The sequence below is a fragment of the Hyperolius riggenbachi genome, chromosome 4, assembly GCF_040937935.1.
Source record: "Hyperolius riggenbachi isolate aHypRig1 chromosome 4, aHypRig1.pri, whole genome shotgun sequence".
NCBI classification, from domain to species: domain Eukaryota; kingdom Metazoa; phylum Chordata; class Amphibia; order Anura; family Hyperoliidae; genus Hyperolius; species Hyperolius riggenbachi.
In genome coordinates, this window is record NC_090649.1 from 50,564,221 (window position 1) to 50,584,023 (window position 19,803).

The 19,803-nt window shown below is 43.2% G+C and overlaps 28 non-coding genes across 28 annotated transcripts; all 28 read right to left on the reverse strand.

Moving 5' to 3' along the window:
• Nucleotides 1-135: 135 nt before the first annotated feature.
• TRNAA-CGC (transfer RNA alanine (anticodon CGC)) lies at nt 136-207 on the reverse strand. Its single transcript has one exon. It is a non-coding gene; the product is annotated as a tRNA-Ala (tRNA).
• Nucleotides 208-521: 314 nt separating this feature from the next.
• Nucleotides 522-593, reverse strand: TRNAA-UGC (transfer RNA alanine (anticodon UGC)). The gene has a single exon. It is a non-coding gene; the product is annotated as a tRNA-Ala (tRNA).
• Nucleotides 594-1,301: 708 nt separating this feature from the next.
• TRNAA-CGC (transfer RNA alanine (anticodon CGC)) lies at nt 1,302-1,373 on the reverse strand. Its single transcript has one exon. It is a non-coding gene; the product is annotated as a tRNA-Ala (tRNA).
• A 304-nt stretch (nt 1,374-1,677) lies between these two features.
• TRNAA-UGC (transfer RNA alanine (anticodon UGC)) lies at nt 1,678-1,749 on the reverse strand. Its single transcript has one exon. It is a non-coding gene; the product is annotated as a tRNA-Ala (tRNA).
• Nucleotides 1,750-2,457: 708 nt separating this feature from the next.
• On the reverse strand, nt 2,458-2,529 carry TRNAA-CGC (transfer RNA alanine (anticodon CGC)). The gene has a single exon. It is a non-coding gene; the product is annotated as a tRNA-Ala (tRNA).
• A 314-nt stretch (nt 2,530-2,843) lies between these two features.
• On the reverse strand, nt 2,844-2,915 carry TRNAA-UGC (transfer RNA alanine (anticodon UGC)). The gene has a single exon. It is a non-coding gene; the product is annotated as a tRNA-Ala (tRNA).
• A 720-nt stretch (nt 2,916-3,635) lies between these two features.
• TRNAA-CGC (transfer RNA alanine (anticodon CGC)) lies at nt 3,636-3,707 on the reverse strand. The gene has a single exon. It is a non-coding gene; the product is annotated as a tRNA-Ala (tRNA).
• Nucleotides 3,708-4,021: 314 nt separating this feature from the next.
• On the reverse strand, nt 4,022-4,093 carry TRNAA-UGC (transfer RNA alanine (anticodon UGC)). The gene has a single exon. It is a non-coding gene; the product is annotated as a tRNA-Ala (tRNA).
• A 1,084-nt stretch (nt 4,094-5,177) lies between these two features.
• On the reverse strand, nt 5,178-5,249 carry TRNAA-UGC (transfer RNA alanine (anticodon UGC)). The gene has a single exon. It is a non-coding gene; the product is annotated as a tRNA-Ala (tRNA).
• A 708-nt stretch (nt 5,250-5,957) lies between these two features.
• Nucleotides 5,958-6,029, reverse strand: TRNAA-CGC (transfer RNA alanine (anticodon CGC)). Its single transcript has one exon. It is a non-coding gene; the product is annotated as a tRNA-Ala (tRNA).
• A 314-nt stretch (nt 6,030-6,343) lies between these two features.
• Nucleotides 6,344-6,415, reverse strand: TRNAA-UGC (transfer RNA alanine (anticodon UGC)). The gene has a single exon. It is a non-coding gene; the product is annotated as a tRNA-Ala (tRNA).
• A 708-nt stretch (nt 6,416-7,123) lies between these two features.
• TRNAA-UGC (transfer RNA alanine (anticodon UGC)) lies at nt 7,124-7,195 on the reverse strand. The gene has a single exon. It is a non-coding gene; the product is annotated as a tRNA-Ala (tRNA).
• A 314-nt stretch (nt 7,196-7,509) lies between these two features.
• Nucleotides 7,510-7,581, reverse strand: TRNAA-UGC (transfer RNA alanine (anticodon UGC)). The gene has a single exon. It is a non-coding gene; the product is annotated as a tRNA-Ala (tRNA).
• Nucleotides 7,582-8,301: 720 nt separating this feature from the next.
• On the reverse strand, nt 8,302-8,373 carry TRNAA-UGC (transfer RNA alanine (anticodon UGC)). The gene has a single exon. It is a non-coding gene; the product is annotated as a tRNA-Ala (tRNA).
• A 314-nt stretch (nt 8,374-8,687) lies between these two features.
• TRNAA-UGC (transfer RNA alanine (anticodon UGC)) lies at nt 8,688-8,759 on the reverse strand. Its single transcript has one exon. It is a non-coding gene; the product is annotated as a tRNA-Ala (tRNA).
• Nucleotides 8,760-9,476: 717 nt separating this feature from the next.
• Nucleotides 9,477-9,548, reverse strand: TRNAA-CGC (transfer RNA alanine (anticodon CGC)). The gene has a single exon. It is a non-coding gene; the product is annotated as a tRNA-Ala (tRNA).
• A 314-nt stretch (nt 9,549-9,862) lies between these two features.
• Nucleotides 9,863-9,934, reverse strand: TRNAA-UGC (transfer RNA alanine (anticodon UGC)). The gene has a single exon. It is a non-coding gene; the product is annotated as a tRNA-Ala (tRNA).
• A 708-nt stretch (nt 9,935-10,642) lies between these two features.
• On the reverse strand, nt 10,643-10,714 carry TRNAA-CGC (transfer RNA alanine (anticodon CGC)). Its single transcript has one exon. It is a non-coding gene; the product is annotated as a tRNA-Ala (tRNA).
• Nucleotides 10,715-11,029: 315 nt separating this feature from the next.
• TRNAA-UGC (transfer RNA alanine (anticodon UGC)) lies at nt 11,030-11,101 on the reverse strand. The gene has a single exon. It is a non-coding gene; the product is annotated as a tRNA-Ala (tRNA).
• A 763-nt stretch (nt 11,102-11,864) lies between these two features.
• Nucleotides 11,865-11,937, reverse strand: TRNAA-UGC (transfer RNA alanine (anticodon UGC)). Its single transcript has one exon. It is a non-coding gene; the product is annotated as a tRNA-Ala (tRNA).
• A 720-nt stretch (nt 11,938-12,657) lies between these two features.
• Nucleotides 12,658-12,729, reverse strand: TRNAA-UGC (transfer RNA alanine (anticodon UGC)). The gene has a single exon. It is a non-coding gene; the product is annotated as a tRNA-Ala (tRNA).
• A 313-nt stretch (nt 12,730-13,042) lies between these two features.
• Nucleotides 13,043-13,114, reverse strand: TRNAA-UGC (transfer RNA alanine (anticodon UGC)). The gene has a single exon. It is a non-coding gene; the product is annotated as a tRNA-Ala (tRNA).
• Nucleotides 13,115-13,834: 720 nt separating this feature from the next.
• Nucleotides 13,835-13,906, reverse strand: TRNAA-CGC (transfer RNA alanine (anticodon CGC)). Its single transcript has one exon. It is a non-coding gene; the product is annotated as a tRNA-Ala (tRNA).
• Nucleotides 13,907-14,220: 314 nt separating this feature from the next.
• On the reverse strand, nt 14,221-14,292 carry TRNAA-UGC (transfer RNA alanine (anticodon UGC)). The gene has a single exon. It is a non-coding gene; the product is annotated as a tRNA-Ala (tRNA).
• A 720-nt stretch (nt 14,293-15,012) lies between these two features.
• On the reverse strand, nt 15,013-15,084 carry TRNAA-CGC (transfer RNA alanine (anticodon CGC)). The gene has a single exon. It is a non-coding gene; the product is annotated as a tRNA-Ala (tRNA).
• A 315-nt stretch (nt 15,085-15,399) lies between these two features.
• Nucleotides 15,400-15,471, reverse strand: TRNAA-UGC (transfer RNA alanine (anticodon UGC)). The gene has a single exon. It is a non-coding gene; the product is annotated as a tRNA-Ala (tRNA).
• Nucleotides 15,472-16,191: 720 nt separating this feature from the next.
• On the reverse strand, nt 16,192-16,263 carry TRNAA-UGC (transfer RNA alanine (anticodon UGC)). The gene has a single exon. It is a non-coding gene; the product is annotated as a tRNA-Ala (tRNA).
• A 314-nt stretch (nt 16,264-16,577) lies between these two features.
• Nucleotides 16,578-16,649, reverse strand: TRNAA-UGC (transfer RNA alanine (anticodon UGC)). Its single transcript has one exon. It is a non-coding gene; the product is annotated as a tRNA-Ala (tRNA).
• Between the last annotated feature and the right edge of the window lie 3,154 nt (nt 16,650-19,803).

The window sequence follows — 19,803 nt, forward strand, 5'->3', positions numbered from 1 at the left end:
TTCCAAGGTGCATAGCGTTTGCATGAAAGTCAGAAATATTGACACCTCACTAAGCATCTGTAACAGGAAACATTGGCGCTTCCGGTATGGGATCCATTAGCGCAAGGGGGACTTTGCAGTTTGTAGAAGAAAAGCTGGAGATGCCGGGGATTGAACCCGCGGCCTCATACATGCGAAGCATGCGCTCTACCTCTGAGCTACATCCCCCAATGCTGTCAGCAGCATCGTGGTACCTCAGCAGGCCTTTATCTCCTACAGCAGAAAATGGTAATTAGCAGCTGTTTAAGTTGGAAAGTGATGTTACGGATCATTTTTAAAATTTTTCAGTAAATCCGCATTTGGCTAAGGGCCAATTTTTTTCCCACAAAATAGGTGGAACCTTTCATTTCACGAACAATAAGAGTTTGCATTAAAGTCAGAATTGTTGACACCTCACTAAGCATCTGCAGCAGGAAACATTGGCGCTTCCGGTATGGGATCCAGTAGCGGAAGGGGGCCTTAGCAGTTTGTAGAAGAAAAGCTGGAGATGCCGGGGATTGAACCCGGGGCCTCATACATGCAAAGCATGCGCTCTACCACTGAGCTACATCCCCTTTGACGTTCGCTATGGAGATGCACAATGAGTAGATTCGTACGGCACACCACTTTTCAGAATCTACCTGCTGTCATTGAGTACCTGGTAAATGGCAAGTTCTATCAATGGTACAGGTTTCGCTGCCTGAAATTATGTTAAAGCTTGATATGATCCTCTAAAAACTTGGCTTCTCAAGCAGGTTGCTTAAGGGGTAATATTGGATGTTAAACTCTCATTCATGCCAATCATTCATTTCCTAACCTCTTCTTGTCATCTTTATCTCCTCCATCACTTCCTGACTCTTGATGCTGCTTAATTGCTTGCAAAGGCCTGGATTAAATCCTGCATTGAATCTTAAATCATCCTCCTGTGTGGCCTAAAAGAAAAAGTCTGGTACACACCATGCAATTTCCCATCAGACAGATGGGTCGATAGATAATCTTCGACAGATCCGATCGGATTTCCGATCGATTTTCTGATCACTTCAATGCAAATCGATCAGAAAAACAATCGGAAATGATCTATTCGACCCATCTATCTGGCGGGAAATTGCATAGTGTGTACGAGGCTGAAGTGCATTTTATTGGCTCTATTCCAAGGTGCATAGCGTTTGCATGAAAGTCAGAAATATTGACACCTCACTAAGCATCTGTAACAGGAAACATTGGCGCTTCCGGTATGGGATCCATTAGCGCAAGGGGGACTTTGCAGTTTGTAGAAGAAAAGCTGGAGATGCCAGGGATTGAACCCGGGGCCTCATACATGCGAAGCATGCGCTCTACTTCTGAGCTACATCCCCCAATGCTGTCAGCAGCGTCGTGGTACCTCAGCAGGCCTTTATCTCCTACAGCAGAAAATGGTAATTAGCAGCTGTTTAAGTTGGAAAGTGATGTTACGGATCATTTTTAAAAATTTTCAGTATGGCTAAGGGACAATTTTTTTCCCACAAAATAGGTGGAACCTTTCATTTCACGAACAATAAGAGTTTGCATTAAAGTCAGAATTGTTGACACCTCACTAAGCATCTGCAGCAGGAAACATTGGCGCTTCCGGTATGGGATCCAGTAGCGGAAGGGGGCCTTAGCAGTTTGTAGAAGAAAAGCTGGAGATGCCAGGGATTGAACCCAGGGCCTCATACATGCAAAGCATGCGCTCTACCACTGAGCTACATCCCCTTTGACGTTCGCTATGGGGATGCACAATGAGTAGATTCGTACGGCACACCACTTTTCAGAATCTACCTGCTGTCATTGAGTACCTGGTAAATGGCAAGTTCTATCAATGGTACAGGTTTCTCTGCCTGAAATTATGTTAAAGCTTGATAAGATCCTCTAAAAACTTGGCTTCTCAAGCAGGTTGCTTAAGGGGTAATATTGGATGTTAAACTCTCATTCATGCCAATCATTCATTTCCTAACCTCTTCTTGTCATCTTTATCTCCTCCATCACTTCCTGACTCTTGATGCTGCTTAATTGCTTGCAAAGGCCTGGATTAAATCCTGCATTGAATCTTAAATCATCCTCCTGTGTGGCCTAAAAGAAAAAGTCTGGTACACACCATGCAATTTCCCATCAGACAGATGGGTCGATAGATAATCTTCGACAGATCCGATCGGATTTCCGATCGATTTTCTGATCACTTCAATGCAAATCGATCAGAAAAACGATCGGAAATGATCTATTCGACCCATCTATCTGGCGGGAAATTGCATAGTGTGTACGAGGCTGAAGTGCATTTTATTGGCTCTATTCCAAGGTGCATAGCGTTTGCATGAAAGTCAGAAATATTGACACCTCACTAAGCATCTGTAACAGGAAACATTGGCGCTTCCGGTATGGGATCCATTAGCGCAAGGGGGACTTTGCAGTTTGTAGAAGAAAAGCTGGAGATGACGGGGATTGAACCCAGGGCCTCATACATGCGAAGCATGCGCTCTACCTCTGAGCTACATCCCCCAATGCTGTCAGCAGAATCGTGGTACCTCAGCAGGCCTTTATCTCCTACAGCAGAAAATGGTAATTAGCAGCTGTTTAAGTTGGAAAGTGATGTTACGGATCATTTTTAAAATTTTTCAGTAAATCCGCATTTGGCTAAGGGCCAATTTTTTTCCCACAAAATAGGTGGAACCTTTCATTTCACGAACAATAAGAGTTTGCATTAAAGTCAGAATTGTTGACACCTCACTAAGCATCTGCAGCAGGAAACATTGGCGCTTCCGGTATGGGATCCAGTAGCGGAAGGGGGCCTTAGCAGTTTGTAGAAGAAAAGCTGGAGATACCGGGGATTGAACCCGGGGCCTCATACATGCAAAGCATGCGCTCTACCACTGAGCTACATCCCCTTTGACGTTCGCTATGGAGATGCACAATGAGTAGATTCGTACGGCACACCACTTTTCAGAATCTACCTGCTGTCATTGAGTACCTGGTAAATGGCAAGTTCTATCAATGGTACAGGTTTCTCTGCCTGAAATTATGTTAAAGCTTGATAAGATCCTCTAAAAACTTGGCTTCTCAAGCAGGTTGCTTAAGGGGTAATATTGGATGTTAAACTCTCATTCATGCCAATCATTCATTTCCTAACCTCTTCTTGTCATCTTTATCTCCTCCATCACTTCCTGACTCTTGATGCTGCTTAATTGCTTGCAAGGGCCTGGATTAAATCCTGCATTGAATCTTAAATCATCCTCCTGTGTGGCCTAAAAGAAAAAGTCTGGTACACACCATGCAATTTCCCATCAGACAGATGGGTCGATAGATAATCTTCGACAAATCCGATCGGATTTCCGATCGATTTTCTGATCACTTCAATGCAAATCGATCAGAAAAACGATCGGAAATCAGATCGGACCTGATCTATTCGACCCATCTATCTGGCGGGAAATTGCATAGTGTGTACGAGGCTGAAGTGCATTTTATTGGCTCTATTCCAAGGTGCATAGCGTTTGCATGAAAGTCAGAAATATTGACACCTCACTAAGCATCTGTAACAGGAAACATTGGCGCTTCCGGTATGGGATCCATTAGCGCAAGGGGGACTTTGCAGTTTGTAGAAGAAAAGCTGGAGATGCCGGGGATTGAACCCGGGGCCTCATACATGCGAAGCATGCGCTCTACCTCTGAGCTACATCCCCCAATGCTGTCAGCAGCATCGTGGTACCTCAGCAGGCCTTTATCTCCTACAGCAGAAAATGGTAATTAGCAGCTGTTTAAGTTGGAAAGTGATGTTACGGATCATTTTTAAAAATTTTCAGTAAATCCGCATTTGGCTAAGGGCCAATTTTTTTCCCACAAAATAGGTGGAACCTTTCATTTCACGAACAATAAGAGTTTGCATTAAAGTCAGAATTGTTGACACCTCACTAAGCATCTGCAGCAGGAAACATTGGCGCTTCCGGTATGGGATCCAGTAGCGGAAGGGGGCCTTAGCAGTTTGTAGAAGAAAAGCTGGAGATGCCGGGGATTGAACCCGGGGCCTCATACATGCAAAGCATGCGCTCTACCACTGAGCTACATCCCCTTTGACGTTCGCTATGGAGATGCACAATGAGTAGATTCGTACGGCACACCACTTTTCAGAATCTACCTGCTGTCATTGAGTACCTGGTAAATGGCAAGTTCTATCAATGGTACAGGTTTCTCTGCCTGAAATTATGTTAAAGCTTGATATGATCCTCTAAAAACTTGGCTTCTCAAGCAGGTTGCTTAAGGGGTAATATTGGATGTTAAACTCTCATTCATGCCAATCATTCATTTCCTAACCTCTTCTTGTCATCTTTATCTCCTCCATCACTTCCTGACTCTTGATGCTGCTTAATTGCTTGCAAAGGCCTGGATTAAATCCTGCATTGAATCTTAAATCATCCTCCTGTGTGGCCTAAAAGAAAAAGTCTGGTACACACCATGCAATTTCCCATCAGACAGATGGGTCGATAGATAATCTTCGACAGATCCGATCGGATTTCCGATCGATTTTCTGATCACTTCAATGCAAATCGATCAGAAAAACGATCGGAAATGATCTATTCGACCCATCTATCTGGCGGGAAATTGCATAGTGTGTACGAGGCTGAAGTGCATTTTATTGGCTCTATTCCAAGGTGCATAGCGTTTGCATGAAAGTCAGAAATATTGACACCTCACTAAGCATCTGTAACAGGAAACATTGGCGCTTCCGGTATGGGATCCATTAGCGCAAGGGGGACTTTGCAGTTTGTAGAAGAAAAGCTGGAGATGCCAGGGATTGAACCCGGTGCCTCATACATGCGAAGCATGCGCTCTACTTCTGAGCTACATCCCCCAATGCTGTCAGCAGCGTCGTGGTACCTCAGCAGGCCTTTATCTCCTACAGCAGAAAATGGTAATTAGCAGCTGTTTAAGTTGGAAAGTGATGTTACGGATCATTTTTAAAAATTTTCAGTATGGCTAAGGGACAATTTTTTTCCCACAAAATAGGTGGAACCTTTCATTTCACGAACAATAAGAGTTTGCATTAAAGTCAGAATTGTTGACACCTCACTAAGCATCTGCAGCAGGAAACATTGGCGCTTCCGGTATGGGATCCAGTAGCGGAAGGGGGCCTTAGCAGTTTGTAGAAGAAAAGCTGGAGATGCCAGGGATTGAACCCAGGGCCTCATACATGCAAAGCATGCGCTCTACCACTGAGCTACATCCCCTTTGACGTTCGCTATGGGGATGCACAATGAGTAGATTCGTACGGCACACCACTTTTCAGAATCTACCTGCTGTCATTGAGTACCTGGTAAATGGCAAGTTCTATCAATGGTACAGGTTTCTCTGCCTGAAATTATGTTAAAGCTTGATAAGATCCTCTAAAAACTTGGCTTCTCAAGCAGGTTGCTTAAGGGGTAATATTGGATGTTAAACTCTCATTCATGCCAATCATTCATTTCCTAACCTCTTCTTGTCATCTTTATCTCCTCCATCACTTCCTGACTCTTGATGCTGCTTAATTGCTTGCAAAGGCCTGGATTAAATCCTGCATTGAATCTTAAATCATCCTCCTGTGTGGCCTAAAAGAAAAAGTCTGGTACACACCATGCAATTTCCCATCAGACAGATGGGTCGATAGATAATCTTCGACAGATCCGATCGGATTTCCGATCGATTTTCTGATCACTTCAATGCAAATCGATCAGAAAAACGATCGGAAATGATCTATTCGACCCATCTATCTGGCGGGAAATTGCATAGTGTGTACGAGGCTGAAGTGCATTTTATTGGCTCTATTCCAAGGTGCATAGCGTTTGCATGAAAGTCAGAAATATTGACACCTCACTAAGCATCTGTAACAGGAAACATTGGCGCTTCCGGTATGGGATCCATTAGCGCAAGGGGGACTTTGCAGTTTGTAGAAGAAAAGCTGGAGATGCCGGGGATTGAACCCGGGGCCTCATACATGCGAAGCATGCGCTCTACCTCTGAGCTACATCCCCCAATGCTGTCAGCAGAATCGTGGTACCTCAGCAGGCCTTTATCTCTTACAGCAGAAAATGGTAATTAGCAGCTGTTTAAGTTGGAAAGTGATGTTACGGATCATTTTTAAAATTTTTCAGTAAATCCGCATTTGGCTAAGGGCCAATTTTTTTCCCACAAAATAGGTGGAACCTTTCATTTCACGAACAATAAGAGTTTGCATTAAAGTCAGAATTGTTGACACCTCACTAAGCATCTGCAGCAGGAAACATTGGCGCTTCCGGTATGGGATCCAGTAGCGGAAGGGGGCCTTAGCAGTTTGCAGAAGAAAAGCTGGAGATACCAGGGATTGAACCCGGGGCCTCATACATGCAAAGCATGCGCTCTACCACTGAGCTACATCCCCTTTGACGTTCGCTATGGAGATGCACAATGAGTAGATTCGTACGGCACACCACTTTTCAGAATCTACCTGCTGTCATTGAGTACCTGGTAAATGGCAAGTTCTATCAATGGTACAGGTTTCTCTGCCTGAAATTATGTTAAAGCTTGATAAGATCCTCTAAAAACTTGGCTTCTCAAGCAGGTTGCTTAAGGGGTAATATTGGATGTTAAACTCTCATTCATGCCAATCATTCATTTCCTAACCTCTTCTTGTCATCTTTATCTCCTCCATCACTTCCTGACTCTTGATGCTGCTTAATTGCTTGCAAGGGCCTGGATTAAATCCTGCATTGAATCTTAAATCATCCTCCTGTGTGGCCTAAAAGAAAAAGTCTGGTACACACCATGCAATTTCCCATCAGACAGATGGGTCGATAGATAATCTTCGACAAATCCGATCGGATTTCCGATCGATTTTCTGATCACTTCAATGCAAATCGATCAGAAAAACGATCGGACCTGATCTATTCGACCCATCTATCTGGCGGGAAATTGCATAGTGTGTACGAGGCTGAAGTGCATTTTATTGGCTCTATTCCAAGGTGCATAGCGTTTGCATGAAAGTCAGAAATATTGACACCTCACTAAGCATCTGTAACAGGAAACATTGGCGCTTCCGGTATGGGATCCATTAGCGCAAGGGGGACTTTGCAGTTTGTAGAAGAAAAGCTGGAGATGCCAGGGATTGAACCCGGGGCCTCATACATGCAAAGCATGCGCTCTACCTCTGAGCTACATCCCCCAATGCTGTCAGCAGCATCGTGGTACCTCAGCAGGCCTTTATCTCCTACAGCAGAAAATGGTAATTAGCAGCTGTTTAAGTTGGAAAGTGATGTTACGGATCATTTTTAAAATTTTTCAGTAAATCCGCATTTGGCTAAGGGCCAATTTTTTTCCCACAAAATAGGTGGAACCTTTCATTTCACGAACAATAAGAGTTTGCATTAAAGTCAGAATTGTTGACACCTCACTAAGCATCTGCAGCAGGAAACATTGGCGCTTCCGGTATGGGATCCAGTAGCGGAAGGGGGCCTTAGCAGTTTGTAGAAGAAAAGCTGGAGATGCCGGGGATTGAACCCGGGGCCTCATACATGCAAAGCATGCGCTCTACCACTGAGCTACATCCCCTTTGACGTTTGCTATAGACATGCACAATGAGTAGATTCGTACGGCACACCACTTTTCAGAATCTACCTGCTGTCATTGAGTACCTGGTAAATGGCAAGTTCTATCAATGGTACAGGTTTCTCTGCCTGAAATTATGTTAAAGCTTGATAAGATCCTCTAAAAACTTGGCTTCTCAAGCAGGTTGCTTAAGGGGTAATATTGGATGTTAAACTCTCATTCATGCCAATCATTCATTTCCTAACCTCTTCTTGTCATCTTTATCTCCTCCATCACTTCCTGACTCTTGATGCTGCTTAATTGCTTGCAAAGGCCTGGATTAAATCCTGCATTGAATCTTAAATCATCCTCCTGTGTGGCCTAAAAGAAAAAGTCTGGTACACACCATGCAATTTCCCATCAGACAGATGGGTCGATAGATAATCTTCGACAGATCCGATCGGATTTCCGATCGATTTTCTGATCACTTCAATGCAAATCGATCAGAAAAACGATCGGAAATCAGATCGGACCTGATCTATTCGACCCATCTATCTGGCGGGAAATTGCATAGTGTGTACGAGGCTGAAGTGCATTTTATTGGCTCTATTCCAAGGTGCATAGCGTTTGCATGAAAGTCAGAAATATTGACACCTCACTAAGCATCTGTAACAGGAAACATTGGCGCTTCCGGTATGGGATCCATTAGCGCAAGGGGGACTTTGCAGTTTGTAGAAGAAAAGCTGGAGATGCCGGGGATTGAACCAAGGGCCTCATACATGCAAAGCATGCGCTCTACCTCTGAGCTACATCCCCCAATGCTGTCAGCAGCATCGTGGTACCTCAGCAGGCCTTTATCTCCTACAGCAGAAAATGGTAATTAGCAGCTGTTTAAGTTGGAAAGTGATGTTACGGATCATTTTTAAAATTTTTCAGTAAATCCGCATTTGGCTAAGGGCCAATTTTTTTCCCACAAAATAGGTGGAACCTTTCATTTCACGAACAATAAGAGTTTGCATTAAAGTCAGAATTGTTGACACCTCACTAAGCATCTGCAGCAGGAAACATTGGCGCTTCCGGTATGGGATCCAGTAGCGGAAGGGGGCCTTAGCAGTTTGTAGAAGAAAAGCTGGAGATGCCGGGGATTGAACCCGGGGCCTCATACATGCAAAGCATGCGCTCTACCACTGAGCTATATCCCCTTTGACGTTCGCTATGGAGATGCACAATGAGTAGATTCGTACGGCACACCACTTTTCAGAATCTACCTGCTGTCATTGAGTACCTGGTAAATGGCAAGTTCTATCAATGGTACAGGTTTCTCTGCCTGAAATTATGTTAAAGCTTGATAAGATCCTCTAAAAACTTGGCTTCTCAAGCAGGTTGCTTAAGGGGTAATATTGGATGTTAAACTCTCATTCATGCCAATCATTCATTTCCTAACCTCTTGTCATCTTTATCTCCTCCATCACTTCCTGACTCTTGATGCTGCTTAATTGCTTGCAAAGGCCTGGATTAAATCCTGCATTGAATCTTAAATCATCCTCCTGTGTGGCCTAAAAGAAAAAGTCTGGTACACACCATGCAATTTCCCATCAGACAGATGGGTCGATAGATAATCTTCGACAGATCCGATCGGATTTCCGATCGATTTTCTGATCACTTCAATGCAAATCGATCAGAAAAACGATCGGCAATCAGATCGGACCTGATCTATTCGACCCATCTATCTGGCGGGAAATTGCATAGTGTGTACGAGGCTGAAGTGCATTTTATTGGCTCTATTCCAAGGTGCATAGCGTTTGCATGAAAGTCAGAAATATTGACACCTCACTAAGCATCTGTAACAGGAAACATTGGCGCTTCCGGTATGGGATCCATTAGCGCAAGGGGGACTTTGCAGTTTGTAGAAGAAAAGCTGGAGATGCCGGGGATTGTACCCGGGGCCTCATACATGCGAAGCATGCGCTCTACCTCTGAGCTACATCCCCCAATGCTGTCAGCAGCGTCGTGGTACCTCAGCAGGCCTTTATCTCCTACAGCAGAAAATGGTAATTAGCAGCTGTTTAAGTTGGAAAGTGATGTTACGGATCATTTTTAAAATTTTTCAGTATATCCGCATTTGGCTAAGGGACAATTTTTTTCCCACAAAATAGGTGGAACCTTTTATTTCACGAACAATAAGAGTTTGCATTAAAGTCAGAATTGTTGACACCTCACTAAGCATCTGCAGCAGGAAACATTGGCGCTTCCGGTATGGGATCCAGTAGCGGAAGGGGGCCTTAGCAGTTTGTAGAAGAAAAGCTTGAGATGCCGGGGATTGAACCCGGGGCCTCATACATGCAAAGCATGCGCTCTACCACTGAGCTACATCCCCTTTGACGTTCGCTATGGAGATGCACAATGAGTAGATTCGTACGGCACACCACTTTTCAGAATCTACCTGCTGTCATTGAGTACCTGGTAAATGGCAAGTTCTATCAATGGTACAGGTTTCTCTGCCTGAAATTATATTAAAGCTTGATAAGATCCTCTAAAAACTTGGCTTCTCAAGGAGGTTGCTTAAGGGGTAATATTGGATGTTAAACTCTCATTCATGCCAATCATTCATTTCCTAACCTCTTCTTGTCATCTTTATCTCCTCCATCACTTCCTGACTCTTGATGCTGCTTAATTGCTTGTAAAGGCCTGGATTAAATCCTGCATTGAATCTTAAATCATCCTCCTGTGTGGCCTAAAAGAAAAAGTCTGGTACACACCATGCAATTTCCCATCAGACAGATGGGTCGATAGATAATCTTCGACAGATCCGATCGGATTTCCGATCGATTTTCTGATCACTTCAATGCAAATCGATCAGAAATCAGATCGGACCTGATCTATTCGACCCATCTATCTGGCGGGAAATTGCATAGTGTGTACGAGGCTGAAGTGCATTTTATTGGCTCTATTCCAAGGTCTATAGCGTTTGCATGAAAGTCAGAAATATTGACACCTCACTAAGCATCTGTAACAGGAAACATTGGCGCTTCCGGTATGGGATCCATTAGCGCAAGGGGGACTTTGCAGTTTGTAGAAGAAAAGCTGGAGATGCCAGGGATTGAACCCGGGGCCTCATACATGCGAAGCATGCGCTCTACCTCTGAGCTACATCCCCCAATGCTGTCAGCAGTGTCGTGGTACCTCAGCAGGCCTTTATCTCCTACAGCAGAAAATGGTAATTAGCAGCTGTTTAAGTTGGAAAGTGATGTTACGGATCATTTTTAAAATTTTTCAGTATATCCGCATTTGGCTAAGGGACAATTTTTTTTCCCACAAAATAGGTGGAACCTTTCATTTCACGAACAATAAGAGTTTGCATTAAAGTCAGAATTGTTGACACCTCACTAAGCATCTGCAGCAGGAAACATTGGCGCTTCCGGTATGGGATCCAGTAGCGGAAGGGGGCCTTAGCAGTTTGTAGAAGAAAAGCTGGAGATGCCGGGGATTGAACCCGGGGCCTCATACATGCAAAGCATGCGCTCTACCACTGAGCTACATCCCCTTTGACGTTCGCTATGGAGATGCACAATGAGTAGATTCGTACGGCACACCACTTTTCAGAATCTACCTGCTGTCATTGAGTACCTGGTAAATGGCAAGTTCTATCAATGGTACAGGTTTCTCTGCCTGAAATTATATTAAAGCTTGATAAGATCCTCTAAAAACTTGGCTTCTCAAGCAGGTTGCTTAAGGGGTAATATTGGATGTTAAACTCTCATTCATGCCAATCATTCATTTCCTAACTTCTTCTTGTCATCTTTATCTCCTCCATCACTTCCTGACTCTTGATGCTGCTTAATTGCTTGCAAAGGCCTGGATTAAATCCTGCATTGAATCTTAAATCATCCTCCTGTGTGGCCTAAAAGAAAAAGTCTGGTACACACCATGCAATTTCCCATTAGACAGATGGGTCGATAGATAATTTTCGACAGATCCGATCGGATTTCCGATCGATTTTCTGATCACTTCAATGCAAATCGATCAGAAAAACGATCGGCAATCAGATCGGACCTGATCTATTCGACCCATCTATCTGGCGGGAAATTGCATAGTGTGTACGAGTCTGAAGTGCATTTTATTGGCTCTATTCCAAGGTGCATAGCGTTTGCATGAAAGTCAGAAATATTGACAACTCACTAAGCATCTGTAACAGGAAACATTGGCGCTTCCGGTATGGGATCCATTAGCGCAAGGGGGCTTTGCAGTTTGTAGAGGAAAAGCTGGAGATGCCGGGGATTGAACCCAGGGCCTCATACATGCGAAGCCGGGGATTGCCGGGGATTGAACCCGGGGCCTCATACATGCAAAGCATGCGCTCTACCAATAAGCTACATCCCCTTTGACGTTCGCTACAGAGATGCACAATGAGTAGATTCGTACGGCACACCACTTTTCAGAATCTACCTGCTGTCATTGAGTACCTGGTAAATGGCAAGTTCTATCAATGGTACAGGTTTCTCTGCCTGAAATTATATTAAAGCTTGATAAGATCCTCTAAAAACTTGGCTTCTCAAGCAGGTTGCTTAAGGGGTAATATTGGATGTTAAACTCTCATTCATGCCAATCATTCATTTCCTAACCTCTTCTTGTCATCTTTATCTCCTCCATCACTTCCTGACTCTTGATGCTGCTTAATTGCTTGCAAAGGCCTGGATTAAATCCTGCATTGAATCTTAAATCATCCTCCTGTGTGGCCTAAAAGAAAAAGTCTGGTACACACCATGCAATTTCCCATCAGACAGATGGGTCGATAGATAATCTTCGACAGATCCGATCGGATTTCCGATCGATTTTCTGATCACTTCAATGCAAATCGATCAGAAAAACGATCGGCAATCAGATCGGACCTGATCTATTCTACCCATCTATCTGGTGGGAAATTGCATAGTGTGTACGAGGCTGAAGTGCATTTTATTGGCTCTATTCCAAGGTGCATAGCGTTTGCATGAAAGTCAGAAATATTGACACCTCACTCAGCATCTGTAACAGGAAACATTGGCGCTTCCGGTATGGGATCCATTAGCGCAAGGGGGACTTTGCAGTTTGTAGAAGAAAAGCTGGAGATGCCAGGGATTGAACCCGGGGCCTCATACATGCAAAGCATGCGCTCTACCTCTGAGCTACATCCCCCAATGCTGTCAGCAGTGTCGTGGTACCTCAGCAGGCCTTTATCTCCTACAGCAGAAAATGGTAATTAGCAGCTGTTTAAGTTGGAAAGTGATGTTACGGATCATTTTTAAAATTTTTAGTATATCCGCATTTGGCTAAGGGACAATTTTTTTCCCACAAAATAGGTGGAACCTTTCATTTCACGAACAATAAGAGTTTGCATTAAAGTCAGAATTGTTGACACCTCACTAAGCATCTGCAGCAGGAAACATTGGCGCTTCCGGTATGGGATCCAGTAGCGGAAGGGGGCCTTAGCAGTTTGTAGAAGAAAAGCTGGAGATGCCGGGGATTGAACCCGGGGCCTCATACATGCAAAGCATGCGCTCTACCACTGAGCTACATCCCCTTTGACGTTCGCTATGGAGATGCACAATGAGTAGATTCGTACGGCACACCACTTTTCAGAATCTACCTGCTGTCATTGAGTACCTGGTAAATGGCAAGTTCTATCAATGGTACAGGTTTCTCTGCCTGAAATTATATTAAAGCTTGATAAGATCCTCTAAAAACTTGGCTTCTCAAGCAGGTTGCTTAAGGGGTAATATTGGATGTTAAACTCTCATTCATGCCAATCATTCATTTCCTAACCTCTTCTTGTCATCTTTATCTCCTCCATCACTTCCTGACTCTTGATGCTGCTTAATTGCTTGCAAAGGCCTGGATTAAATCCTGCATTGAATCTTAAATCATCCTCCTGTGTGGCCTAAAAGAAAAAGTCTGGTACACACCATGCAATTTCCCATCAGACAGATGGGTCGATAGATAATCTTCGACAGATCCGATCGGATTTCCGATCGATTTTCTGATCACTTCAATGCAAATCGATCAGAAAAACGATCGGCAATCAGATCGGACCTGATCTATTCGACCCATCTATCTGGCGGGAAATTGCATAGTGTGTACGAGGCTGAAGTGCATTTTATTGGCTCTATTCCAAGGTGCATAGCGTTTGCATGAAAGTCAGAAATATTGACACCTCACTAAGCATCTGTAACAGGAAACATTGGCGCTTCCGGTATGGCATCCATTAGCGCAAGGGGGACTTTGCAGTTTGTAGAAGAAAAGCTGGAGATGCCGGGGATTGAACCCGGGGCCTCATACATGCGAAGCATGCGCTCTACCTCTGAGCTACATCCCCCAATGCTGTCAGCAGCGTCGTGGTACCTCAGCAGGCCTTTATCTCCTACAGCAGAAAATGGTAATTAGCAGCTGTTTAAGTTGGAAAGTGATGTTACGGATCATTTTTAAAATTTTTCAGTATATCCGCATTTGGCTAAGGGACAATTTTTTTCCCACAAAATAGGTGGAACCTTTTATTTCACGAACAATAAGAGTTTGCATTAAAGTCAGAATTGTTGACACCTCACTAAGCATCTGCAGCAGGAAACATTGGCGCTTCCGGTATGGGATCCAGTAGCGGAAGGGGGCCTTAGCAGTTTGTAGAAGAAAAGCTGGAGATGCCGGGGATTGAACCCGGGGCCTCATACATGCAAAGCATGCGCTCTACCACTGAGCTACATCCCCTTTGACGTTCGCTATGGAGATGCACAATGAGTAGATTCGTACGGCACACCACTTTTCAGAATCTACCTGCTGTTATTGAGTACCTGGTAAATGGCAAGTTCTATCAATGGTACAGGTTTCTCTGCCTGAAATTATATTAAAGCTTGATAAGATCCTCTAAAAACTTGGCTTCTCAAGGAGGTTGCTTAAGGGGTAATATTGGATGTTAAACTCTCATTCATGCCAATCATTCATTTCCTAACCTCTTCTTGTCATCTTTATCTCCTCCATCACTTCCTGACTCTTGATGCTGCTTAATTGCTTGCAAAGGCCTGGATTAAATCCTGCATTGAATCTTAAATCATCCTCCTGTGTGGCCTAAAAGAAAAAGTCTGGTACACACCATGCAATTTCCCATCAGACAGATGGGTCGATAGATAATCTTCGACAGATCCGATCGGATTTCCGATCGATTTTCTGATCACTTCAATGCAAATCGATCAGAAAAACGATCGGAAATCAGATCGGACCTGATCTATTCGACCCATCTATCTGGCGGGAAATTGCATAGTGTGTACGAGGCTGAAGTGCATTTTATTGGCTCTATTCCAAGGTGCATAGCGTTTGCATGAAAGTCAGAAATATTGACACCTCACTAAGCATCTGTAACAGGAAACATTGGCGCTTCCGGTATGGGATCCATTAGCGCAAGGGGGACTTTGCAGTTTGTAGAAGAAAAGCTGGAGATGCCAGGGATTGAACCCGGGGCCTCATACATGCGAAGCATGCGCTCTACCTCTGAGCTACATCCCCCAATGCTGTCAGCAGTGTCGTGGTACCTCAGCAGGCCTTTATCTCCTACAGCAGAAAATGGTAATTAGCAGCTGTTTAAGTTGGAAAGTGATGTTACGGATCATTTTTAAAATTTTTCAGTATATCCGCATTTGGCTAAGGGACAATTTTTTTCCCCACAAAATAGGTGGAACCTTTCATTTCACGAACAATAAGAGTTTGCATTAAAGTCAGAATTGTTGACACCTCACTAAGCATCTGCAGCAGGAAACATTGGCGCTTCCGGTATGGGATCCAGTAGCGGAAGGGGGCCTTAGCAGTTAGTAGAAGAAAAGCTGGAGATGCCGGGGATTGAACCCGGGGCCTCATACATGCAAAGCATGCGCTCTACCACTGAGCTACATCCCCTTTGACGTTCGCTATGGAGATGCACAATGAGTAGATTCGTACGGCACACCACTTTTCAGAGTCTACCTGCTGTCATTGAGTACCTGGTAAATGGCAAGTTCTATCAATGGTACAGGTTTCTCTGCCTGAAATTATATTAAAGCTTGATAAGATCCTCTAAAAACTTGGCTTCTCAAGCAGGTTGCTTAAGGGGTAATATTGGATGTTAAACTCTCATTCATGCCAATCATTCATTTCCTAACCTCTTCTTGTCATCTTTATCTCCTCCATCACTTCCTGACTCTTGATGCTGCTTAATTGCTTGCAAAGGCCTGGATTAAATCCTGCATTGAATCTTAAATCATCCTCCTGTGTGGCCTAAAAGAAAAAGTCTGGTACACACCATGCAATTTCCCATCAGACAGATGGGTAGATAGATAATCTTCGACAGATCCGATCGGATTTCCGATCGATTTTCTGATCACTTCAATGCAAATCGATCAGAAAAACGATCGGCAATCAGATCGGACCTGATCTATTCGACCCATCTATCTGGCGGGAAATTGCATAGTGTGTACGAGGCTGAAGTGCATTTTATTGGCTCTATTCCAAGGTGCATAGCGTTTGCATGAAAGTCAGAAATATTGACACCTCACTCAGCATCTGTAACAGGAAACATTGGCGCTTCCGGTATGGGATCCATTAGCGCAAGGGGGACTTTGCAGTTTGTAGAAGAAAAGCTGGAGATGCCAGGGATTGAACCCGGGGCCTCATACATGCAAAGCATGCGCTCTACCTCTGAGCTACATCCCCCAATGCTGTCAGCAGTGTCGTGGTACCTCAGCAGGCCTTTATCTCCTACAGCAGAAAATGGTAATTAGCAGCTGTTTAAGTTGGAAAGTGATGTTACGGATCATTTTTAAAATTTTTCAGTATATCCGCATTTGGCTAAGGGACAATTTTTTTCCCACAAAATAGGTGGAACCTTTCATTTCACGAACAATAAGAGTTTGCATTAAAGTCAGAATTGTTGACACCTCACTAAGCATCTGCAGCAGGAAACATTGGCGCTTCCGGTATGGGATCCAGTAGCGGAAGGGGGCCTTAGCAGTTTGTAGAAGAAAAGCTGGAGATGCCGGGGATTGAACCCGGGGCCTCATACATGCAAAGCATGCGCTCTACCACTGAGCTACATCCCCTTTGACGTTCGCTATGGAGATGCACAATGAGTAGATTCGTACGGCACACCACTTTTCAGAATCTACCTGCTGTCATTGAGTACCTGGTAAATGGCAAGTTCTATCAATGGTACAGGTTTCTCTGCCTGAAATTATATTAAAGCTTGATAAGATCCTCTAAAAACTTGGCTTCTCAAGCAGGTTGCTTAAGGGGTAATATTGGATGTTAAACTCTCATTCATGCCAATCATTCATTTCCTAACCTCTTCTTGTCATCTTTATCTCCTCCATCACTTCCTGACTCTTGATGCTGCTTAATTGCTTGCAAAGGCCTGGATTAAATCCTGCATTGAATCTTAAATCATCCTCCTGTGTGGCCTAAAAGAAAAAGTCTGGTACACACCATGCAATTTCCCATCAGACAGATGGGTCGATAGATAATCTTCGACAGATCCGATCGGATTTCCGATCGATTTTCTGATCACTTCAATGCAAATCGATCAGAAAAACGATCGGAAATGATCTATTCGACCCATCTATCTGGCGGGAAATTGCATAGTGTGTACGAGGCTGAAGTGCATTTTATTGGCTCTATTCCAAGGGGAGCTGGGAAATTTGGGCGCATGGGGCTAGTGGACAAAAAGGGCGCCGCCATAGACGGCCATATTAATTAGCGTTTATCTGGTGCCTAACGGGAAATTAGGGCGCCTGTGTTAATATAGGTTTTATACATACACTAATCCTCTTTTTAGGTGTACAAACATATAAATTACTGTTTTACATGCATATTAACAAATATTCATTTAATGATTTAAAAAACACCTTATAAATCAGTTCATAAGCATTATTTTCATAAACCTTACTTTTTTCATTTCAATCGTGAAAAAAGGGCGCAGTTGTTAATATAGAGTTTATACAACTAATAAACCTTAAATAGTATTTCATACATTTTTACACCCTATTTCTCATTTTCTATTGCAAATTTACATATATGTTTAACTACATACCTATTTTAACGTTTATATACTATATCTGTTTAATCATTATATGAACACTTTCAAAATCTGTCCACCAATTAATTTTCATTTTAATATTTACAATAAATCACTATTGCACCAATGTACGCTACTAATCGATGTATGAAGAATAATTTATAATAAATCATTATCTAAGTTTTGTAAGTAAATTTTTTTTACAAAATTACAAATCCAATATTATATAATTTACGAAATACGTGGTATTATATTAGTTGTGATAAAATTATTTCCTAAACTTTTAATTTTCTGTGCCCACTCTTCTTGTGACACTTTAATTTTCCACTCTTGTTATAAATATTTTCATCTTTAACTCTGTTGATTTCATTTTCGTGTGTAATTTTTTTCCATGTATTGCAGCTTTTTTACTTTTCAATTTAATAATGTTACTTCACCTTATGTCCCTCGTTTTAGTACCCCTTTTGTAGTTGTGTTCTCTTCTGTGTTCATCTTGTATGTAAACCTTTGTGCTCCTTTTGTCATTTGTTACTATTTGTTTTATCCTCCTAATAATTTTTGGACTCTATTATTGTGTAATGTCTGTTTTTCCTGGTTACTCTAATTCATGTCCTTATATCTCCCTTTACAGCATACATGTTCCCCTCCCATTTTTCTGTCCAATTCAAACCTAGTTTTTTACATAATTACATTCTTCTCCTCGGTGTTACCCAGAACTTAAACATCTATGACAATGTAACTGTGTATGTGTGGCCTGATATTCCAAATACTAACATGACTCACTTTCACAAAAGACCTCTTCAATGGCTGACTAGTTGACAGTGTACTCATACATGATACAGTTATGGCTTTTGCCTATCATTGTAGTATTGTTAACGTACTAAACCTTTTTTCCTTTTTTTGCATATTCTCTTTTCAAATCCTCTATATTGTAATTGGGAAAAAAAAAAAAATCTACAAGAATTACTAAGAAACACATACTTCAGTACAATATCTTTATTTAAACTTTCTTATTTATTACTTTATTGTAATCACCATTCCATACAACTGCTATATCACATACAGTATCTGGATGTAATAAAATAAAAACATTTCTCATAAACGCCACTGTTCGGGTTCTGCAGAACATCACCCTGTTCGGGTGATGTTCGAGTTCGGCCGAACACCTGACGGTGCTCGGCCAAACCGTTCGGCCACATGGCCGAACTAAGAGCGCATGACCGAACGTTCCCCGAACGTTCGGCTAGCGCTGTGATTGGCCGAACGGGTCACGTGGTTCTGACCCGAACGCGCTCTGATTGGCCGAACGGTCACGTGGTTCGGGTAAATAAATACCCGAACCACGTCATATCTCCGCCATTTGTCTGTGGGTTTAGCTTTGGGTAGGCAGGCAGGGTAGTTCGCGCTCCAGCCACGCTAGCCAGGGTCCCCCCTGTCATTGTGTCACTGCTGGGAACAGTAGTACACCGCTTGCTCAGCCACACTATATAGCATTCTGTTTACTGCCACTCTGTGTACCTCGCTCAGCCACACTATATAGCATTCTGTTTACTGCCACTCTGTGTCTGCTGGGAATAGTAGTACACCGCTTGCTCAGCCACACTATATAGCATTCTGTTTACTGCCACTCTGTGTACCTCGCTCAGCCACACTATATAGCATTCTGTTTACTGCCACTCTGTGTCTGCTGGGAATAGTGGTACACCGCTCGCTCAGCCACACTATATAGCATTCTGTTCACTGTTCTGTGTCTGTTTGGAATAGTGGTACACCGCTCGCTCAGCCACACTATATAGCATTCTGTTTACTGTTCTGTGTCTGCTGGGAATAGTGGTACACCGCTCGCTCAGCCACACTATATAGCATTCTGTTTACTGTTCTGTGTCTGCTGGGAATAGTGGTACACCGCTCGCTCAGCCACACTATATAGCATTCTGTTTACTGTTCTGTGTCTGCTGGGAACAGTAGTACACCGCTCGCTCAGCCAGAGTATATAGCATTGTGTTTACTGCCACTCTGTGTACACCGCTCAGCCAGACTATATACCATTGTTTACTGACACTCTGTGTACACCGCTCAGCCAGACTATATACCATTGTTTACTGACACTCTGTGTACACCGCTCAGCCAGACTATATACCATTGTTTACTGCCACTCTGATTCTGCTGGGAACAGTAGTACA